The 23,402-nt window shown below is 44.4% G+C and overlaps 1 pseudogene; it reads left to right on the forward strand.

Annotated features, from left to right (window-relative positions):
- Positions 1–16,712: 16,712 nt before the first annotated feature.
- LOC124973300 (atypical chemokine receptor 3-like) lies at positions 16,713–18,177 on the forward strand (annotated as a pseudogene).
- Positions 18,178–23,402: the final 5,225 nt, after the last annotated feature.

Below are 23,402 nucleotides of genomic sequence, written 5' to 3' on the forward strand. Positions count from 1 at the left end.
AAAATCACTCTTTCCATGAACTATAAGAATTTTCATACCTCATTTTTGATATTTTCTCATAAATCCTCTGAGAAATAAAGAGGTAGATGTGTTTGAATTTGATAAATCAGAATACTAGGTCACGGTTGTGTCAAAGAGATCTGGGACTTCAACTCAGATTTACACAGAGGCATGCCATTCTTACTTGATTATATATCTGCAAGGATAGAGATAGGTAGATAGATTCTCATTTTCATGAACATGATTTTTATAAATTCATTCTTAGGTGGTACATAAAAACATAAAAATTTAACATGTGAATGTGAAATCATGTAATTTTTGATACACATGAATATTGTGTAATGTTTAAATTAGGTTAAACATATCTATCTCCTCATATGCCTGTGATTTCTTTATGGTGAAATATTTAAAAATCCTTTCTTCTAGGCTTTTGAAATGTATAGTACATTATTGTGATCTATAATCACCCTACTATGCAGTGTAGAGTACCAGAACTTCTTACTGCTATTTAACTGTACTACCCATTGATTAAGCTCTTCTCATTGATACCACCTCCCCAGCCTCTGGTAAACACCATTTTACTCTCAACTTCTATGAGATCAATTTTTTTAGTTTCCATGTATGAATGAGATTATGCAGTGCTTCCCTTTCTGTACCCAACTTATTTCATAAATGTAATAAACAACAAGTAATATGTTGTGTTGCAAATGACAGGGTTTTATTATTTTTATGGTCAAATAGTATACCATTGAGTATATGTCCTGTGTTTTCCTTATCTGTTCACCAGCTGATGATGAACACTTAGATTGTTTCCATTTCTTGGATAGTGCGAATAATACTAGCAATGAAAGGTGAGACTATAGAGTTCTCTTTGGCATAATGATAACCTTTCCTTTGGGTATATACCCAGTAGTGGGATTGCTGGATCTTGTGTTAGTTCATTTTAAATTTTTCAAGGAACTTCTACACTATTCTCCATAAATTCTAGACTAATTTACATCTCTACCAATAGTGTGCAAAGGTTCTCTCTATATCCTTTATGATGATTTTAAGAAAAATTGAAACCATTATTACATTTTAAAATTTCCATACATCTGAAACAGAAGTTTAAAAATTTAAGACTAAGCATTTTAATGATTCTGTAAAATTTCTTAATGATAGTCTCTGAGATACCACATTTTATGAGAACGAGTTTCATTGATTACTTAAAGTTTTGTAAGAAAAAGGGGAGAGGTGGTGAGAAAACACACAGTATTTTCATAGCTTTATTTTGTAAGATAGAACTCTGAGTAATTATAAATTCTGTGTTGGAAATAAGCCCTAGATTGTGTTGTTATTGCCTGAAAGAAATGAAAACATTACTGATATAATTCATGTCAAGTATTTTGAATATTCAAAATAATCTTTTGTTTCTTGAAATAACATTAATTTTATATTGTCACATTATAATAGTGAACATTGATTTCTTTGTTTCTACAATGTTTTGTAAATACACAAAGTTGAGATAATTTTTTCTGTCTCAATGAATTCTTGTGTATACCATAATATCAAAATAACTCTAGAGCTCTCATTTTTCAATGTTCCAAGGATATGGAAGATATCAATTTAACTCTAGCAAATGGATTTAAACTGTTATTGCTATGAGGGAATGTTCATAAGACAGTGTTTTTGGAGTTCGGATCTACTGGTGATTGAATCCAGAGGCACTTAACCACTGAGCTACATCTGCAGCCCTTTTTTGTATCTTACTTAGAGACAGGGAATCTCTGAGTTGTTTAGGGATTGCTAAGTTGCTGAGGCTGGCTTTGAACTTGCAATCCATTTGTGTTTCATTCCCTGATAGATCTTACCCTTGAGTAGAGCTTCAGGAATTTGACTGAAGTTGATTTCAATCATAAATGTCTCTTCTGAACCTGTACCTATTCTTTTAAGCTAGTCAAACATGTAGCATTAATATGAATGAGAAAGCAGTAGTTCCTAAGGACCTAGTGCTGTTCTCTTTTAGCTGACTCTCAACATCACTCCTCCTTACTATTACTGGACTTGGGTCTTGTGCATCGACTGCCTTGCCCACACCCTGGCTCAGTCACCACATATCTCATAGCCTCTCAAATAAGTTTCATCAGGTGCCTCATGGATTGCACCATTTTTTCTTTCTTCCCATTCTATTACTTATGTTAAGTGATGGGACTTCTGCAATAATTCTCCACTTTCGAGACCAGGCTACTGCTCCCATGGGAATTATGGCACTTAACCAACCACTTGGGCTTGGTCACTGAAATTCATCCCTGTGTTTCTAGAGACTTAGCAATTGCATAGATATCTAAAGTGGGCAAGAATGTCTTTATTATGTAATAGTTTGCTGGCCAGGGTCCCCAAAATATTTCTGTACTTATGAAACTTTGCCTAGCATTATGTCTTATTGAAAGAAAACATACCATTCTTTTCATCATTCCTGTCTTCTAGTCCATGTAGGATAATTTAAAGCAGCTACTGATTGAACTCTTTATCATCAGCATCTCAAGTGCTATATATGCATTATTACCTTTTATGCACTTGAAAGAATTTTAAGAAATGAGGGTAATTCTGTTTTATAGATAAGTCACCCAAGAGCGAACAGTTTAAAGTGTCTCATGACTAATAACTACAGGGTGGGATTCAAAGCCAGAACAATGGGATCCTGTAGTAGATTTTGATGTGCAACTAGCTCCATTTTATTCAGCTGGCAATTCCATCCTCCAGGTGACATGACTATGGGGTGATAACTCAGAGAATTGCTCTATTCTGAGACTATGATTCCTCCTGTTCCTCCCAATGGTCTTACCAATGACTGAATGATAGGGGGTTACAAATGGATGACCACTTGACTCAGGTGGGGATGATTCTGTGTTGCAATTCATGCTGAAGGGCATTCCTTTGGATCAAAATAAAACCAATATCTAACTGAGCAACTTTCTAGCTTCTGCTGACCTGTCCTACTTCCTCCACTTCTTTTGGGAGAGCAGAAAATAAAACTCTTGGACAAGAAAATTATCTCAGGTTTTCCTATGGAATGTGATGTAATGTAGACTCCCAATTCCATTTTTTAACCACTTCAATACATTGCCTTCTTTTTTTATTGAACCAAGGTTTACTCTATTTACTCTTTACTCATGCTACATTTCCTCAATTGTTCATGTCAATGAACAGTATGATAAAGTGATTCCTAATTATGACTGCATCTCATGATTAGCTTCATTTGATCTTATGCTACACTCTTTTCCCTGAGAGTTTTTTTAAAGTTGAACATGGATAAATTTTTGTAGTCAATGATGGAATCTGCTGGATCAATGATATTCAGTGAAAATTTAATAATATATTCCTCTGAAAATAATTAGGTTTAATATTTAGCAATCTTGATAATAAAATTATATCACTAGAAACAAAATTCAAATACTTTTAAGTTCCATGCAGTAGTATATATTTTCTCTGTTACAGAGTACTAAGGGTCTTGCCTCTAGTATATACTTTTTATTAAGCAAATTGCTTGTACATTCAGAATTCAAAAAAGCATATAGAAATAATAATATAACATAGAATGCCTGGCCAGGAATTGTAAACACCAACATTAAGAAACAAAGTGATCTGCCTAGGTGGTGTTGACAAAGAATTTAATTTTTTCAAGCATGTATCAATATACTACCTTGACTGAAAATGATACACCTTATCATGATAAATAACTTCTGTGTAATTCATCCACAAAGCATTCTGATGGAGGTCTTTGTTCACTGCAGATTGTACATTTTTATTTCAAAATCAGGGAAGCAGGTAGAATTTGTAATAAATGGGGTAATTGTTGAATATTTAAGAATGCATAATCTACTTGGAGATAAAAGTATGATTTGCTTAAGGGGAAATCATGGCAGCTAATCAACAGGAGCACAAGAAATGATAAATAGCTATCTGGAAAAAGAGGAACAAGTAGATGTAATTTACTGACTATACCTTTGGTAAAGTTTCCCTTTCCTCTGCTGTGCCTCACCAACCCCACATGAAAACCCAAAAACATGTGCATGTGTGTGCATACAACACACACACACACACACACACACACACACACACACACACAGACATGCACACAAGAAGCTATACCTTAGAAAGATAACCTAACTACAGGATAGGGAAAAAAGTTTTATTTTATTGAGGAATTGACTTATAAACAAATAACACAGAGTTGGGACAGTTACTTATTAAAAAGAAGGTTGTACTTGACTCCCACAGCAAAAAGTACTGATATGAACCAGAATTTTTGTAGACTAGGTATTTACATTAGATCTCTGGGTTTTTAATCATATTATACAGATTATTTTTGTCTATGAAAAAAATTAAAAAGGTTTTTAATGTCTGAAATGCTGGGAGTGAGAACTGAGAGTTGAACTTTGGTATGGCTAAGGATATGATAGATTATATGACTACAAAGAATCCAAAAATGATGGCTTACATTTAAATTATTAGCTTTATTAGCTTTGCCTCTTTCCTTCCAGGTCACAGATGTGCATTTTCTTTCTTTCTCCCTCATTGCAGTACATGAGAGGGAGTGGTGAGAATGGTGGCCTCACTGCTCTCCAGGGTAGAGGCACAGGGTTCCGTTTTCCATCATGAAGCATACAGTTAGTTAGGAGTCCCTATCTGGCTTGCATCAAATCCACATGTCCCATATCAAATCATGGAAATGATTAACATAGAAATGATTCTTTTCTTAGTACACAGGAAGTTGTCATTAGCTAAATTTGCATTTTGTCAAGTGCTTTGATTTTAGTGACACTGATTTTCAGATGTTGAAGCAACCTTGCATTTCTTTAGTGTATTGTGTATATTGTTGCATTTGTTTTACTTCTCTTTTAAAAATGGAATTTTATGTCTATGTTTATGAAGAATATTGTCTATAATTTTATTTTCTAGTAATGTTGGGTTAATTTCAGTTCAGGGCTCCTTCATTCCTGCTGTAAGTGAGCTTGAGTGCTTCTTTCAGTGCAACATGTACACTTTCCAGTTGGGTGTGTGTGCTGCAGTGATGTTCTGGGTTGGAGGGTGTGTGTGTGTGTGTGTGTGTGTGTGTGTGTGTGTGTTGGACTTGAGTACATGATTACAAAGTGGTCCTGCCACATGCACACACCACCTGGTGCAGTGGTGTTGCCCCAAGTGTGAACAATGAGCTGTTTGTTCATATGCAGTGAGGGAGGTCCAGAAATTGCACGTGTTCAGGCTGAATCAGATGCTTTGACACTTGTGTAAGGAGACATGTGTGGAACATGCATCATGCTGGGCAAGCTTCTGTGAAACCGAGCAATGAATTGGACATTTAAAAAGAAAAGGAGAAATCTGGCACCCCAACATATGGAGTTTGAGAAGCACCAGTGTGGAGGAATACTGTTTTTTCCTTGTCCCTGCTAAGGGTTGACAGTTTTTACTTCAGTTTTTCTGGTGGGCATGCCATTGGATGATACTGATGCCCCAGGGACTAAGGACATCTTATGTCTTTTCCCCCCTGAACTGACAGTCTGAATATCCCTTTGTGTGAAGTACTTATCAAATATTTGCCCATTATCAAAGTATGTGTTAAGTTGTCCTGAGAGATTTCACTTGGGCCCTTTCTAAACTGCCCCCAGTGCCCTGCTGCCAGCTCATTTCTACAAGGAAGACAGTGGATGAAATACAGGAGGGGGGAACAAAACCCTGATTCCACTGTGAGGTTCTGAGTTGTTCATTTACATGGCATTCACAGGCACCCAGGATATGCCAAAAACATCGTGGAGGGGACAATACATTGAGTAAGATTGCAACACTCCTGTGGAAGGATCTTTTCTCTGGGGACACAGACAAGTAATAAACTGGTAATGTGGGATGGTAATAAGTATGAAGAAGAAAACAGACTAAAGAGTCAGAAACTGGGATGGAGGCATTTCGGCCAGGGTCAAAGACGGTTTTCCTAAAGCAATCATATTTAAGCCTGAATCAGAAGAATGAGAAGAACTCTGCCCTGCAGCAGTCCCTGGGAAAAGCCTCCAAGGGTGAGGCAAAGGCCTGAGGCAGCAGTTGGTGGGCCTGAGTGCTAGAGAGCACACCCTCACTTTGGCCATAACTGATGCCTTAGATGCTCAGAGGTTTGGGCAGGGAACACTGGTGATGCAGGGCTCCACCCTGCTGTTTCTGCCCATCCCTCCTGCACTTTCAATGTGGGTGTGCAGCCCATGCTTGGGTGGGTAGTAACTAACTGTGGAGAGTCTGAACTCAGGTCAAGGGAGCTGCTGGGGACAGGTGAGTGCAGATCAGGAAGTATCTGGGAGCCCAATTCCCCCAATTTCCACCAGCAGCTCTCATGTGGTGGATGAAGGACTTAGGATCAGGAAACCTCATCTCCCTGGCCTGGGCTGCAGAGAACCATGGTACAGCAGGTTGTAGAAACACTTAGCCAGAGTACAAATCCTATGTGTCTTTCTCTCCCTTTATTGCTAATTTCTAAGGGAAAAGACTGAACCCAGCCTGTGCATGCCCAGATCAGTTCTTCCACTGAGCTACACCCTCAGTCCCTGATATATGCTTAACACTTATTTTCTTTGTTTTTCTGTGGTATTCACAGCATGTGCTATGACTGGCCAACTCAGATCTGCATGGCCACTCTGTACACTGGCAGTCACCCTTAGGCAGCTCACTTGCTCTCTTTGGGCCTTAGTTTCCTTGTCACAAAAGTGGGACAAAATACTATTTTTGTGAGGAGTAAGTGAAAGAACGTGGGTTACATCCTTGACAGAGGCATGGGCAGCAGTGCTGTGCTTAGCTGTGCTTTGAAGCCTCTTGAAGTCACCAGAGGCCATAAAATGCTGAGATCATGGGTTATGTCCTATTGCATTCCTTAAAAAGTACTCGGTGCCACTGAACTCAGTGATGACAGACATGGGAGGAGGGGAAAACTAGCCCATCTGCTACCTTCAAGGTGCACTTAATATGAATCCTCACTGAATCCTAATGAGCTTCTGCAAGAAAAGAATTCATCATTATTTAACAGTTAAAGCAGAAACCTAACCCTGTAAGAGACTGAGCAGCCTAAGGGGACATGAAGGTCAGCTGGGAGCCAGATCTGTCTAATCAGAGTCCCTGCTGGGATCCTGATTTCCTGGAAGATAGGGTCCTGTGACCTTACTTCTAAGTCTTTCTACTGCAGAAAGGGCTTGGTGTCATAGCTATCTTGGCAGAATGTCTGATCTGGCTGGAAGAACTGCCATGCTGCATGTCTGGACATTGAATCTTCTTCCCAGGGTAGGGACTTCAGGACTGGTTAATGCCTAGCACCACCCACCTGAGAGCAGATGTGCATGTTGCCCACTGCCTGCTACTTAGTGGGTCTGCCCAGGTCTTGGGAAATATTCTAAGCTCTTGTACAAGCAAAATATTACTTCTGTTAAGAGCTTTCTGCACACAGAAGCTTTCCTGCCATGTGACACTGACCTTCCCCCCACAGGTTCAGCACTTAGGGATCTGTTGTTCTTTTAGTAGATGCATAAAAGAATATCACAAACTTGTAGCAGAAATGAAAGTGTGTTTACAGCCTGTGCCTCCACACATTGGAACTCAACTCTTCTTAAAGGACTTCGGGAGATTCAGAAAGCAGAATGAAGGCCAGTGCTGCAAAGAACTGGCAGGGGCAAGGTTGGCAAATAGCATGGTCTTAAAAATCCAGCAGTGGGGTCAGGGAGGGCAGTGGCCCATGCCTGTAATTCCAGACATTTTCGAGGTTGAGGCAGGAAGATCACCAGCAGAAGCCAGCTTCGGCAATTCAGTGAGACTCAGTCTCAAAAATTCAAAGAAAAGTCTGAGTGGTGGCACATGTATGTAATCTCACAACTTGGGAGGCTGAGAGAGGTCAAAGTCAGCCTAAGCAATTTAGTGAGGCCCTAAGCAACTCGGTGAGACCCTGTCTCTTATAAAATATATAAAAGGGATGGGGATGTGGCTCAGTTGTTATGTGTCCCAGAGTTCAATCCCTGCTTTAGGAAAAAAAAATTAAAAACTGACTGGAGATGCACTTCAGTAGCAAAGTACCCTGGATTCAGTTCTTAAGACCCAAAAGAAAAAGGCTTCCAGGGTTGATTTCACTAAGTGGAGCTTTAGAGACATGACATTGAAACACATTTGTAGGTTGAGTTCCTCCATGGACAGTACTTTACAATCTGTTTCTAGATGAGAACATAAATTTTAATAATGATGATGATGATGATAATGATGTGTTTGCTAAACTCACCAGAGTAGACATTATCAAACACATAGATCATTGCTTAATGTGTGCCTGGCACAGAGCAGGCTCTGCAGAACACCCTTAGAGAGTCTTAAGGATTTTGCATCTAAAGACCTTCACAAATAAATGTATAAAATAAAATATATTAAGATCTATTATGAAAGGGCTTTTGCACAGTTTTTGTTGTATGGTACAGTATGGATTAGTTGCTTATACCAAAACTGGGACTTCTGTTTTGGAGGAATTCACCAAAGAACACAGACTTAATAAATCAACACCAAAGTTCAGAAGTTAGGGTAATTTGTCTTCAGAACAAAGTCTTCCCTGTAGCTAGAGGCATTTAAAAGAACTCCTGGTGTTAATGGGATCATTAAAGATCTACCTGAGGCCAGATAAATATTTGATGATTTTGCAAAGCACCAGGATTTCTTTCAGTTTTTCTTCTGCTGACACTTTTCCCCAAGAGGTCTAGACCTTGTGATTCCTTTTAGCTTGCAAATGAAGTAAGACTCATGTTTCCCAAGAGTGTGCATGTGCCAGAAAGGACACTAGTGGAGGTTTACCAGAGGGTGTGTGTACTGTGGGTGTCTGCATTGCATGCCTGTGTGAGGAGGGCAGGGAAACTCAGGGGAAGGAGATGAAGGCTACAAAGTTGCCACCTAAAGGCACCTTTCTGCAGCTTATATAACAGATGCCTGCAACTCCAGAGCTCACTGTTACTCCAAACTGCTTAGTGCTGAGACAGCAAGCTCGCAGCCAGGAAGGCAAACCAGAGCCCAGCCAGCCCTGGGGTTAGGAAGTGGTGGGTGCCCAGGCAGCAGCCAGTTGAGAAAGGCAGAGGGAAGACAGAGCTCTTGTCCTTAAGCTAAGAGGACTTTTTAGGAGAATCCTTTATGATTGCTGAGATGGGTGCCTGAGGGTCTGGTTTCTCAAAGTGCTGGCTGCACAATGTTAACTCTGTATTGCAAAGTTCATCTGCTGATTCGGGGCTTCAACTCTCACTACAGAAAGTACAGGGCACTGGTGCAGAGCAATTTCCATGTGTATTTGTTGAACTGAGGAATCTGGTGTTTATTTACTACTGTGGGTACTTAAGCTACAGTAGGCAGGGACTTTTGTGAGAAGGCACACCATCAATTTTGCTTCCCCAGAGTCAGCATAGGGATTAGCTTGGCACCACTGTTAACTGTTTTGCCTCTGTTATATCAAGTGGGAACTAGAGTTGGCCACAAATCTATAATTTCAGAAAAAGAAACACTTTAAGAAGCAGTTTTAAGTGAACCAGAAATGTGGGTTCAGAATCTTTGTGTATCCAGAATGTGTTTCCATCCTGTGTATGGAAGCTATACATGTTAATGTTAAGTACAACTCTGGTCTTTTTATTTCTTGATTATATCTTTGCTAATCTAATTTAAATATATATTCTCTTAGTGTTAAGTCTAACTGCAATTGGAAAAAAGAAATAACCACACAAAAGTCTAGTATTTCATAATTTACATATGTTCTTTGGGCAAAAGTAAATTTTGTTCTATTTGGATAACATGCATGTAGATTCCTGGGGTGGCTGAGGGTAAGTACTATGAGGTGAAGTCAGGAATGAATGGTTAGCCAAGACTTGTAACTTCCAGGGAGATTGAGAATTTGTAAATGTCAGACTGACTGTCTCTCCACTTCTCTCCCCTTTTCCTTTCTCTCTCTCTCTTTCTCTCTCTCTCTTCTCCCTTGCCATTCATTTGCTCACAACAGGATTATTTAGTTTCTCAAAAGTGGGAGTGGGCTCTGTAAATGGTTTACAGCCCCTTCAAGGTATTTGAGGCAGTGACATCCCCTGAAACTTCAGCCTGCAGTCTCAGTGTGGCAGCTCTCTTTTTTCTAAAAGAAAGATGCTGCTTTGTGTCCCTTTATTTATTCCAGGATAATGTGGAGATCAAAAAGGTGTGCCTAGCACAGGGAGTGGAGGCTGCCATTCTTATTTCTGTGCTTGTACTTTCTGTGAATTTGAAGGGATGAGCTGCTGGCCTTTCTTCCTTGGGATCAGGAACTCAGCCCAGATGCAAAGGTTTTCTCTAAGGTGGAGCTGCACATTGGAAACAATTTGCTCTTTTTCCTCCTTCTCTGCCATAAACACCTAAATGTGTGCACAACTGCTGAGCTTCAGCCACAGCCTCCAGGAGCCTGAGTGGGGGAGGGGATACAAAACCCAGGGAATTTGAGGAATGGCTACGTGTTGCTACTCTTCTTTCCCCCCACCCCAAGGATCATGCATTGCAGTTGTAATTTTTAAAATGTCCCAGAAAGTTCCAAGGCAGCAGTTTATGCTTAACTCTATCACTTTGGAGGTGTTTATCCATTTAACAGCAAGTCCTTAGAAAGTGGAGAAGGTTTTATGATTTCTAATCAGGCCCAGAACAAGTCCAGCATAGGCTCTCTGGATGAAGGGAGCCTGCTGCAGCTGCTTCACATATAACTCTGAGGTATCCCTCCAGGCCTCTGGGTGAATGTGTCACCTCTGTCATCTAAACATCTGCCCCAAGCTATGGCCTTGCTCAAGACCTCCTCATGGTTCCTCAACAGACTGGCCTGACCTGCCAGAACTCCTGCCCACCTTCCAAGGCCCCTTCTCACCTGCTTCCCAGTCTGGGTGACTCTGCAATGCAGTACCTTCCTGGAGCCCCCTGATTACCATTTTTCCAGAAGCCCCCCCCATAGGTCACTAGAGTGAGAGACTCTCCCCCGCTGTAGGAGGTACCTACTGCCTTGCTCATGCCTGGAGGATGATACTTGATTTTGCACCTTCCTGAACCCCTCAGTTCTTGGCAACTGGAGATGATCCTGGTTCCCCATCTCCACCTACCCCAGAGCAGCACCCTGTAGAGGCCTTGCAGACATCAGCTAGGTGAGGACTCAGTAGAGGCCTTTGGAAACCCACTTTCAATGACAGCCGAGGTCACCATCCTCAGGCAGGCATGAGGACTACTGATTCACAGAGTCAGGTCACTTTGTTTGTGTGTCCATAGGATGAGGGAGGAGACATGGTGGGAGGCACCAGGCTTGGGTAGGAACACAGTTGGAGGGTGTGAACACCTTCCTGGGGTTGAGTGGGGAGAAGTCAGGAGAAGCAGGGTGCAAGGAAAAGGCCCTAGGAATTTCCCCAGGCTGTGAGGGGACATGGGGAGCTGTTGAACATAAGCCAGTCACATGAACACTTGGCAGACTCTTGAAGGAACTAACCAGGGTGAGGGCATATGTTCCTCAGAGCAAACCATCACCCTGTGGAGACACTAAACTTGGAGACTTCTAATTCTGGCCTTGCCCTGAGAGCTGGGGAGAGCTCAGGCAAACCATGTGGATACATCTAAGTACTAGGATGCTGGCTGCAGCTGGAGGGTCACTGGGGATGTGTGGTTGATGATAACAAACCTCAGAAACCAGAGGCACATCTCCCAGGAAAGACCTCCGCACCATTTGGAACTGTGAGGGTGGATGGATGAATCTCTTTCCAGACCCAGGCCAGTGAGGAGAGCTGAATGGACACCATGTCCAGTGCTGGCCCCCTCCTGTCATGGTGGACATGGATGCTGGGTGAGTGCACATGGTAGGCAGGGTCTTCAAAGCAGTGACCCTGTGGATATGACTGGATGAGACAGAAGTGCAAGATTCAGGAAGAAAGGATGCAAACTAGTGCTTATGGCTTTTAATTCTCCATGTGTCCTCTTGGATCTGCAGAAACAGAACATGAGCCTTAATTTTTCTGTGGATCATTTCCCCTCTATTTAAGTTTATAGGGACTGGGGATATAGCTGAGTTGGTAGAGTACTTGCCTAGCATGCACAAGTCCCTGGGTTCAATCCCCAGCACCACCAAAAATTTTTAAATTAAATTTACATAATTTTTATGTCAAATTTCAAATAATGCAGACATTTATGGAGTAAGAACTACTGTCCTCCTTTGTCCCCTTTGCTCCTCTTCCAGTCAGTTTTGCACTCACTAAAGATCTCTGTCCCTCAACACATGTACATCTGAATATGAAGATACACTTGGGTTTTGCTTTTTCTCCTACATTGAAGGGATGATGTTCACACTTTGTCTTTCACTTAGCAGCATGTCATAACTTTCTTTGCTCATGTAAATTACTCCCTCTCCCTTTTTATAGCTGTATTATATTCCAGACAGTGACTGCTATAGTTTATTGAACCATTTGTCTATTGATGGACATTTATGTGGTCTGCAAGGTTTGCTAGTAATCAATAACTGATTCAATAAGCATCTTGTATGTACATTCAGGTACAGGCAAATATTTCAAGATGAGAAATATGTGATCTTATAAAATCCTAGAGCAGGAAACATCTTTTATTGTGAGCCCCTTCATCTATTCTGGAACCTCTGCACAGATGCCATACACCTGAAGTGTGTGAGATGGGTCTAACCCCTTCCTGTGCAGGCATGGGCACTGAGTCCAGACAGAGACAACACACAGATTTACATCAAAAATTCCTCTTGCTGTTTGTCCTTAAGCAGCCAGGAATGAGTTGTGGTTGGTCCTACAGTAGACCAGTGACCTGTGGCTTGTTCGTGGTCCCTGCTGTTAGCATAAACAGACCCATGGCACTGGCTATGGTGCATAAGGTTTTTGTCAAGGAGTGGGGTGGTCTGTGGATCTGTGTGGGCTTCAGTGGCTCTTCCTGTGTAGGACCAAGCAGTTCCTTGGGCTTGTGGGAGGGAGTGGAGGCTCCTGTGCAGGGCACTCCAGGAGTTAACTAGGGTTCCCTCTCCCTCCTGCCTCCTTGCTCAGGTTCCACTGGGAGCTTTGCCCCAGGCTGTGGGAAATGAGGGGCCCTGGGTGAAGGCACTTTTTCTCCCAAGCTTCTGTCTCTGGCAGATGTGGTCCCTGCTAAGGTCTAAGAAGGTAACTCTGCAAGCTCACTGCTCCCCCAGTGGACAGACCAGCAGGGACTGGCACTGGACATGAGTGTCCCATCCATTCCAGGCACCCACAGGTGTTGGTTGCAGATGCTGGTCCCTGTGACTGGGGTGGTCAAGGACAAGGGGCCCTTCCATCTGCCAGGATCCTCTTGGAAACAACCCTCCTTTGTTTCCAGGCTGAGCTATTGTGTGGTGCTTTTGGCTTTTTGTTTCCTTTAATTCCCCACTTAAATCTGTGGAGAATCTGATTATTCCACGCCACTTGGTGGTCTTTCTCTCTGAGCTGGAACCATCTGCAGTGGGGAGGAGAGACCCACTCAGACCCCAGGAGAATGTGGGTGGTGAAGGTGTGGGTCTCTGGCTCCAGTGACAGTCTGGGTTTATGTTGCTGCTCCTCAGGCCAGTGATTTGTGGCCAGTGATTGGTGGTTGGTGATGGGTGATCCATGCTCAGGGGCCACAAGGAGCCTCCCTGTATGCTCCTTGCTTCAGCCTTGGGCAGTGACAGCTGTGTCCCTGCACCAGACTTCCCACCCATGCCACCCCCACCCTCTGAGGGGAGAGAAGAGTGTGCCTGGGGTGGCATGCTTTTACCAGAAATTCAGTGAAACTCCAGGCCCAGGGTCAGAGGCAGGAGCCAAAGGACTGAATCAGGGTCCCTGAATCCTTCCCATTGCCTACCTCTGCTCTGACCTGGAGAATAATGGGTGTTGGCAGCTGCCAGGTGCAGGAGATGAGACTCAGAGTTGATTTAGAGGAGACTGGAGGGGTCTGGAAGGACACAACTAAGCCCCAGGAAGAGCCTCCTCTCTTCTGTGTTCCTGCTCTTGCCTGGAGCTGTTCTCCCTGAACTGCACCAGCACTATCTTGTGTGATGCCCTGGAGGGAAAGGGAGGCCCAGGTCAGAGGTTTCCTGGGTGTGAGAGAGTGGCAGGCTGGGTTCAGACCCAAGTTCAGACTGTGAAAGGCTAAGGGTCTCTCCTTTTTTTTTTTTGCTCCAGAACTTAAGGTTATCCCTACCAAGGCCCTAGGCTGTGCCTTTGGGGGCAGAGAATGGGCTGAAATCACTGCCAGAAGAGCACTCTCAGTTCTCCATGGTTGTGGGGCTGTGGTTTGTCCTCCATCAAATTCCTCTGCTTCCAGTGACTATGAGGACAGATGAGATTTGGGGGCTAAAATGTCTTTAACTAAGCTATACTGCAAAGGTGTTCCATTTTAAGGAAGTGTGAAGAAAGGTGCAGGACAACTGCTTTATGGGCTGTGCATTGGAGCCATGCAGAAGAGCAAAGACAAGTCAATCTGGAGCCACAGGTGCAGAGTGAGGGTCAGCACAGGGCACTTGGTGGCCAAGGGGATGTGGCAAGAGTGGATTCAAGGTAGTGTGGAGCTGGATGGATGCCCAGAGTCCACTCTGAGAGACCAGGAGCCTGTCTTCTGGAAAGCACTCTCTACAGCCCTGTTGGGCCCACAACTTTTGGGGTACTTAAAGCTATGTCTTAGAACAGGTCATTGTCTCCTGTATTGAGTTTGTTTGTCCTAACTCTATCTTGCCCTCTGGGTGCCCTCCTGTGCCTTCATCTCAGCTTCTACATATTGGGGGTCACTGGGCTGTGGGTTTCTTCCTGGTTACAGGGCCAGTGACCCACACCATGGAAAAGCAGAGGACATGTGGCTGCCCCAGATGCCCAGACCTTCCATCGGCATGGAGAACACTGAGGCTGAGTTAGGCCATCAGGACAGGAGTGCATGACCACCTATGTCCCATACAGGAGCCACCCAGGCCTGTGACAGTCTCCTGTGGTTTGGAATTCAGGAGGGGCTGCCTTCTGAGCATTTTGAGACTGTGGATGGTCTTCTGCAGGCGGCAGGAGTTATCTGTCCTCAGGGACTCTGTTCACATTTTCCTGAAGATGCCCTGTTCATCTGCATATCCTCTGTGGGCTCCTGGACCCTCTGAGGGGATTTCATTATGCAGCCAGCAAGAACCAGTTTGTAAAGTGAGAAGAACCAGGTGAGGTTTTGCTTTTCTTCTAAAGGGGAGAAAGAAACTGATTGCTTCCCCCTAGCCTGTGGTGGGTGATGGCTCATTGAGCATCTGCTACTGACAGACTCTGGGCTAGGCCTTGTCCCTAAGGTAATGCTGAGGTGGGTGCTGCTGTCTTAGAGAAGCATATGCAGGCAGGGTAACCAGTGAGTCTTAAGTTGGACACTATTGGGTGGAGGAGTCAGAATTCCAACCTGGGAATGTCCCTACCTTGGTTTCTCAGGCAGTCAGCAAGTCCACCTGGCACCCACTGACTCTTCTCCTGGCTCTGGCAGCAGTTTCTGTGTGTAAACTGGACTCACTCTGAATATCCTGGCTGCTTAACCTGACTCTTGGCCAGCCAGCACCAGAGGCAGGTGACAGAATGTTGCCTACCTGGAGGGTAGGAGTCAGGGCTGGTGTCCCTGTCTTTCATTTTTCTCAGCATGCAGTGAGGTTTTGGTGGGGTGACACCAACCCAGAACCACAGTTTGGTGGGACTTCAGGGCTGTCGAGAGACAGACAGACACTAGAGGACAGCTCCTAGAAGCTCTCATCATGTCTGTGAAGAGTCACTCAAGAAGTGGGGCTACCTATGACCAAGCCCTCACTGGCTGTGAAGTGCTGATCATGGAGCTGGGCTAGCAGGGAGAAGCTGGCAGATGTCAGGTCTCCAGAAAAGACTACAGGAGGTGACCTCTGTGCTTCAAGTCTTGGCACACACTCATGCAACAGTTGAACAAATAAAATAATGGAAAACTAGGTGCAGGTCAGGGCCTGAGGTGGCTGGATGGTGCCCTCAGTTGACATTTCTCAGCTGCCTGATTCTGTGGTTTTGGGTGTGTTTGTGCTGCAGGACATTGCACACATGCTGACCGAGCTCCAAGTGGCCTCATGGCTGATGCTAAGAGGCCAAAGATGTAGGTTTGCACATGAGTTTTGGAGAAAGGTAATAAGCACTAAGTCATGTTTTAAATGCAAATTGGGTTGAGGATTTGAAATAATTTCATTCAGACTCCAGAGCAGGATACTTGTAATTCAGCATGCCAGGGGCAGACCAATCCTGCCATCCTTGGGGGACCTAGATAAAATAGCTCCTGTCCCCTGCTGAGAAGGAGCAGGCTATCAACACTGCTGTGGCCAGACTCAGCAGACTGATGTTTCTTTGGCCCTATACCATGTTGATTTCATACCCTGGGCACAGCCAGGCTGAGGGATGTCTTGAGAACACAGTCATGAAAAGATAGAAAACAAATGTAATTTCTGTCTTTGGGCACTGTGTGGATGAGTCTCTGGGTGTTTATTTTATGTGACACCATTCTCATGGTGTTGCTTTCTTTTCTACTTTCTTTGAGAGAACACCTCAGAAACTTAGGCAAAACAGTTGGGCCTTATAAGGATCCTGGAATGGTGTTCTGACTAGAAGTTGAGTTTCTCTACTGAGTGTTTCTGACATCTCTCTGGCTCACTGTAGGTCATTCTTGCTCCTGCCACCATGGATCTGAATCTCTTTGACTATATGGAGCCAGGGAACTTCTCTGACTTCCCTGCATCCTGGTGGACATGGTGCAGTGCCCTGTCATGCCCTACAAGGGAATCCTTCATGCCCTACATGCTTTCCTTCATCTACATCTTCATCTTCTTGATCAGCATGATTGCCAACACTGTGGTGGTCTGGATGAACATCCAGGCCAAGACCACAGGCTACGACAGACACTGCTACATCTTGAACCTTGCCATCATGGACCTGTGGGTGGTCCTCACCATCCCAGTCTGGGTGGTCAGTCTGGTGCAGCACAACCAGTGGCCCATGGGTGAGCTCACCTGCAAGGTCACACACCTCATCTTCTCCATCAACCTCTTTGGCAGCATCTTCTTCCTCACCTGCATGAGCGTGGACCACTACCTCTCCATCACCTACTTCACCAGCACCTCCAGCCACAGGAAGAAGATAGTGTGTTGCATCCTGTGTGTCCTGGTGTGGCTGCTGGCCTTCTGTGTGTCTGTGCCTGACACCTACTACCTGAAGTCCATCACATCTGCTTCCAACAATGAGACCTACTGCTGGTCCTTCTACCCTGAGCACAGCATCAAGAAGTGGCTGATCATGGAGCTTGTCTCTGTTGTCTTGGGCTTCACCATCCCCTTCTACATCATAGGTGTCTTCTACCTAATGCTCACCAGAGCCATCATGGTGTCAGGTGACCAGGAGAAGCACAGTAGCTGAAAGATCATCTCCTAAATGGTGGTCTTCCTGGTGTGCAGGCTCCCCTACCATGTGGTGGTGCTGCTGGACATCTTCATCCTGCACTACCTCCCCTTCACCTGCCAACTGGAGAACGCACTCTTCACAGCACTGTGTGCCACACAGTGCCTGTAATTGGTGCACTGCTGTGTCAATCCCATGCTGTACAACTTCATCAACTGCAGCTGCCAATACAAGCTGATGAAGGCTTTGTCTTCAAGTACTCTGCCAAAACAGGCCTCAGCAAGGTCATTGACACCTCCAGAGTGTCAGAGACAGAGTGCTTGGTGTTGGAGCAGAACACCAAATGACTCAGTCTGCAGTGGCCAGGGACAGGGAGATTGTAAACATGGCCTGGGGCCACATGGTTTCCAGAGGAAAGCAAGGAAGCTTTGGAACTGAATGCCCAAGTGACACAAAGAAGAGAAGGTGTGATATTGTGCATCCTTCTCTCCTTCCATGCCACTGCAGCTGTTGCCCAGTTGTGCATTCTGACACTTTTGCAAAGGCAAAGCTGTGTTGTGCAACCAGCGCTGTCTCAAAACCAACTTCAGGACAGGATTGCCTGTACAATAGAAGCTTCTCCGTTTCCTGAAATTCTTATATGGTGATTGTATTCAAGTTTTAAGACTTTATTTTCTCACTACTGGCACACCTTATAAATGTATTTGAAAGTTAAATATATTTTAAATATCCTGTGGGAGGTATAATGCTAACAGACCTAGATGGTAGTACTTGTAAGGTTAGTTTGAATTCTGTTTTGACTAAGAATAATATTGTTAGCCAATTAAAATTATATATATATATATATATATATATATAACATATATATGCAAGTCATGGCTGAAATGTTTTATTTGCAATAGTTTTATATGTGTGTGGTGTGTTGTACCAATACAGGATACAGAACAAAATCTGCTGTGTAATGCACTCTGGGACACTAATAATATCATGGAGTTACATTTTAAACAAAAAACTGTCACAGTCTGAAAATCTGTGCACAAAATGAACAGAGTTCTCTTAATTTTGTAAGTTATTTTTTAATAAAGAACTTTGTTTCCTAAAAGTGCATTCACACCTCATTTGTGAAAGCATGCTTGGCATTGAGACAGCATTTATGATGACAGTACATGGATATGTGGATGTATGTTGCATACACAAGCCAGCTGAATAAACATATTTGAAGAGAGAACCACCATAAAACAAAACCCAGATGGTTAGTGTAGATGAGCAGCATAAAGGTATAACATTCAAGCACACTAAATGTTTCTTAGAAGATTTTCAGGTGGTGGTGTGTTGGGGAGGGAGGTGGTGGGTAGTGTGCAGTGAGGTGTCTGTGGAGGCAGAAGCAGTGCAGGAAATGTGTGGTCTGAGTTTGCCTGGTCTCCTGGGCTTCCAGGGCCACCCATCACAGTCCCTCACACTGTCTCTGCTGAGGGTTGGAGGCACAATTGCTGTTTTCCCTTTCTGAGGAGACCTCTGACCAACACTTACTGTGCAGATTTTCTGTATACTCTATACCAGTTAATTAGAGTGGTTCCCTGTTGTCTACCCCAGGTATGTCCCAAGACCTTGAGACCCAGAGGCACCCAACCCTGTGTGTATAATATGTATGTTTACTATATTTTCTCCTAGATACACAACTATGGTAAGGTTTAATTTGTGAATTAGACACAGAGATCAACAACAATTACTGAGAATAAAACAGAATAATTATAACATTCTCTAGTAAATGTCATTTAAAACAAGAATTATGTATTTCTAGAATTTTTCATTTAGCACTTTTGGACTGTGAGTAACTGAAACTGCAGAAAGTGAAACTGGCTAAGGGAAGACAATTGACTGCCCTTGAGGCCATGCAATGAGCAGATTTCTGGCTTGTGCATGGCCACAGAAGCCTGCATTGTGACCGTTTTTCAGAAGAGCATTCTCAGAATGGCTGACCTCCATATAGACCACAGGAACTGCAGGCTTCTGCAGACCTCGCTTCTGTTAGAGCTCAGAGAAAGGTCCTTTCCACCCCAGCATGGGTGAGACCATCTGTGGGCCAGCACCAATGAGGGTCCTCTTGAGAGCCAGGTCTAGTGCTTGTTGGAAAGACTCTGCACCTGGGCTCATACACACTCAGCCCAGGGGTCCCTGGGGCTGCAGATGGTGCCATCTGCAGGAGGGAACCTATTTCCTGCCCAGGATGCACAGCCTGAGTTCTGAGGCCAGGGCAGTGGTTGGCTGGCTCCTGTTTACCTGACACACCCAAACCCGCAGGTGTGTGCACTCCTGCCTTGGTCCAAACAGCATAATAGTGGGACAACACCACACAAACACTGGGATAATAGAACACTATGCTAAAACACAAGATGAGGGAAAAATAAGGGAAGGGAATGGTGAAGTTGGGGAAATCATTACTCAGTACACATTCTGACCTTGAAAATGGATCCATGTTTACTCTGAGACTTCTAGAGTTCAAATGCATGCAAAACTCCCCAAGCAGTGAATGTAGGTGAGGAGGGAAGGAGGCAGGTATAAATCACAGTCCTCATGCTTAGCTGTGACAGAGATGGAACAAACATGCTGAACTTATTAAGTTCAGTATTGAGGTCCCTCCCACTAAGGGCTGACCCCTCCTTGCCTAGGAGTTCAGGTATGCACTAGGCAGATGCACAGTGCTGGGGGTAGGTGGGGGTCCCTGTCCACTCACAGAGGTCACCTGTGTCACCGTACTTTGGTGGTTTCTGTCCCCTGCCACAAGGAATCATAGACTCCTGTCTTATAACTCTGTAGCCCAGGGTGACCACTCAGTTGCTTACTCATAGGCTGAGGTTCAGAGGGTGACAGGAGAGAGACTGTGACAACAAAGCCCCTCCAGTCTGTGCACAACAGCATGCCCAGTCCTGAGCTACACCATTTTGTAAAGTGGGGGCAGTGTGCCTTGAGCTACCCCCTTGTGAGTGCAAGTGCTGAGAGTCCTTGTCTGGATACATGCATGATCACCAGACACTGAACATGCAGAACTGACCAGGAGGAGTGACCCCAACAGGGTGCAGTGGTGCACATCTGTACCCGAGCCACATGGGAGGCTGAGGTGGAAGGATCACAGGTTCTAGGCCAGCCTGGGCAACTTAGTGGGCTCCTGTCTCAAAATGGAAAATAAAGATCTGAGGTGCAGCTCAGTGGAAAGTTGCCCAGCTACTGGGTTCAACCCTGAGTACCACACACATAGAAATAAGAAAGAAAAGAATAACCCCTGCTGTGCAGCACAAGCATAAGGCACAAATCAATGGATAAATTAATCATGTTCATAAAAATCACCACCTGTGAATTTTTTAAGTTATCAGATACACATGGACACATGGGTGTATCATACCCATGGGAAACCAGGACCATGAGCTTACCAGGCACTGCAGACCACCTAACCATGCAGCCCCCTCACCTGAACACCAGGAGAGGTTCCTGAGATAGTGACAGAGAGTTGCACACTGACCCACCATCTTATCAGACTCCCCAGTGGATGCATCAGGGGTCAACAGACCAGGAACTCGGGAGGCCAGCAGGTGAACCATTGAGGGGCCCTGGGACTTCAGCTAATTCACACTTCCTGCTTAACCCATCCTTGTGAAGCTGACTGCAATCAGGACCCTGGCCTTGACCCTGTGCCATGGGCTTCTTTGCTCTGTGCCCCTGAGTAACCTGCATTTATATCTGCTCCCACTTTGATCTCACTGTGAACTCTTCAAATTCTGTGGCCACTGTTAACCCTTCCTCAGCCATTTTGTGACATCTCTATCTTTGTGTGATGTGTGGTATGTGCCTTGAGGGTTATTAGTAATTAAGATGGGAATACAGTTAAAGAACATGTGATTGTTGCATCATGACCCCTTGTGAACCCTGAGTACTCAGTGAATTAATGCCAAGGGAATTGGTATAGCTTGTGAATTTGTTGTTACATAGCAAGTACTGACATCCCAGGACACAAGCATGTACCGCTGTGTTAATGGCACAGATCACTCACAACAGAGGGTAAAGCCTGAAAAGCACCTGGTTTAAGCAGCCTGTGAATTTTGCTTTATAGTAAGCTTCCATCTCCCATGGGGTCAAAACTTACTGTCTCTGTTGCCCCAGGCCTTTGAGACATCTCTGTGGTCTGCCACCTCCAGGGTGCAGACTCCATCCTGGGATTTCCCAGTGACTAGGTAATACCTGATCCTTCTAGAAATTCCCTTTTCCATCCTGTCTGGGACTCTGAGACTTGCTGATGGATCCCAGGTTATCTGTACCACAAAGCTTTACTCTGAATTAGACTGCAACATCCTTCCTTGTAGTAATGTCAGAGACAGGAGATGCAGGTGAGTGGATGCAGAAGATACACCAGGGAGAAGATTCATCCTCCAAGATGGAACTGGACCTACATTATATTCCAGATGTGGACATGGAGGCAGTGGAAGGAGTCATGCCAGGTGCAGATCCAGTGGGAGGAGCCTGGGTAGAACTCTGGCCTCCTGGGGATCCAGAGACCAGAGAATCTGAAATTCTTCTGTTGTAGGTTCAACATTTTTGGTGTCCAGGTCTTTAAAAATACCAGTCTTTCAAGGTGTCAAGAAAGTTATTACCACCTCAGCCACTGATGACCTCTGGAAACCCAGGTATGGGTGGACAACAGAGCTGGGAAGAAAGCTGCCTTGGTTACCTGGGAGCTTGCTGGAGCCACCCCTGTCCTCAAGTGAGGAAAAGTCTCCACACTCACCATTCTCTCCTTGTTGGATGAAGCATCAGAGGTCCCCATTGTGGCTTTTTCTTGGGAGTCAGTGTCAAATGCTTTCCATCTAGATCCACGTGTAACTGACTTGCTTTGATCATACCCTGGGCTTTCTCAAGTGAAGAAGGAAAGTGAGACACTGAGAATGCTGGATGTGAAACTCCTTAGGCACCAAGGAACCTGTTGTTGTCTGTTCCAGAGCTCTAGGTTCCTTGAGGTCTCCCATGTCTGCTCATCCAGGAATGAGGAATGAGAACACTTGGACATGTGGGTTCATCTCTGGCAGAACATCAAGTTATTGTCACTGCACCTGGAGGCTTCTTTGGTCTCCAGGAGGCAGCACCTCAGGGGTCTGGTAGAGTCTACATTCTGTAAGGCTTGGGACTCTGCCACAGTCAGGGCAGTCAGAGGTACAGCCCAAAGTCATCACCACCTACTCTCCTGGGGGAAGGGGAAGCTATCACATTGCAAAACATTAATTTCCTTGCTGTGGAGTCAGATGAAGATGGTCTAGCTTCATAGGGTTGTGACTCAGTCCCTGCAAAGTGTTTTACATTGTGCCTGTGGCACATACCATCCCTACTTAGGCAGCATGCTCTGTCTGCATTCTCTGGGCATTGTCTGAATTTTTCTTCACAGCAGTGCATTCCAGAGTCACAGGGAGAAGCATCCACCTGTGAGCAGTGATATTCATAGATTAGTGTAATATTCATAGATTAGTGTGAGTGAATGGGAATGGAAAATTTTAAGCACACAATGGCTTTCAGTTCTTTCCAGTTGCAGAATGTCCCCATCCCACTGAACATAGGTTTCTGAAAGGCACAGGTGGTCTCTGTGAGCCTGAGATCTCCTGATTCTATGCATTGGCACATGCTGCAGACTCATTTGGCCTGCCAGTCTCTGCAGTAAGAGAGACAGAGGTCAAATTCTAAAGGCCGGAATCTCATGGCCATACCTGACCAGTCAAGACTCAGTGTCTCCTTACATTGTCCCTCTCCTCAACCCAGTTTTTACAGGAGTTTTGAATTATGTACCACATAGCAAACACAGCTCTCCTGACCCTGTCACCCACTTCAAGCCTGGCTGTTGCCCACCTGGTCTGTACACTTAGTTATTGAAGACTTGACTCACTCTCCTCATGCTGTCCTTGAGCATTGGAATAATCTAGAACTGCCCTTAGCTCTTGT

The sequence above is a fragment of the Sciurus carolinensis genome, assembly GCF_902686445.1.
Source record: "Sciurus carolinensis chromosome 14 unlocalized genomic scaffold, mSciCar1.2 scaffold_115_arrow_ctg1, whole genome shotgun sequence".
NCBI classification, from domain to species: Eukaryota; Metazoa; Chordata; class Mammalia; order Rodentia; family Sciuridae; genus Sciurus; species Sciurus carolinensis.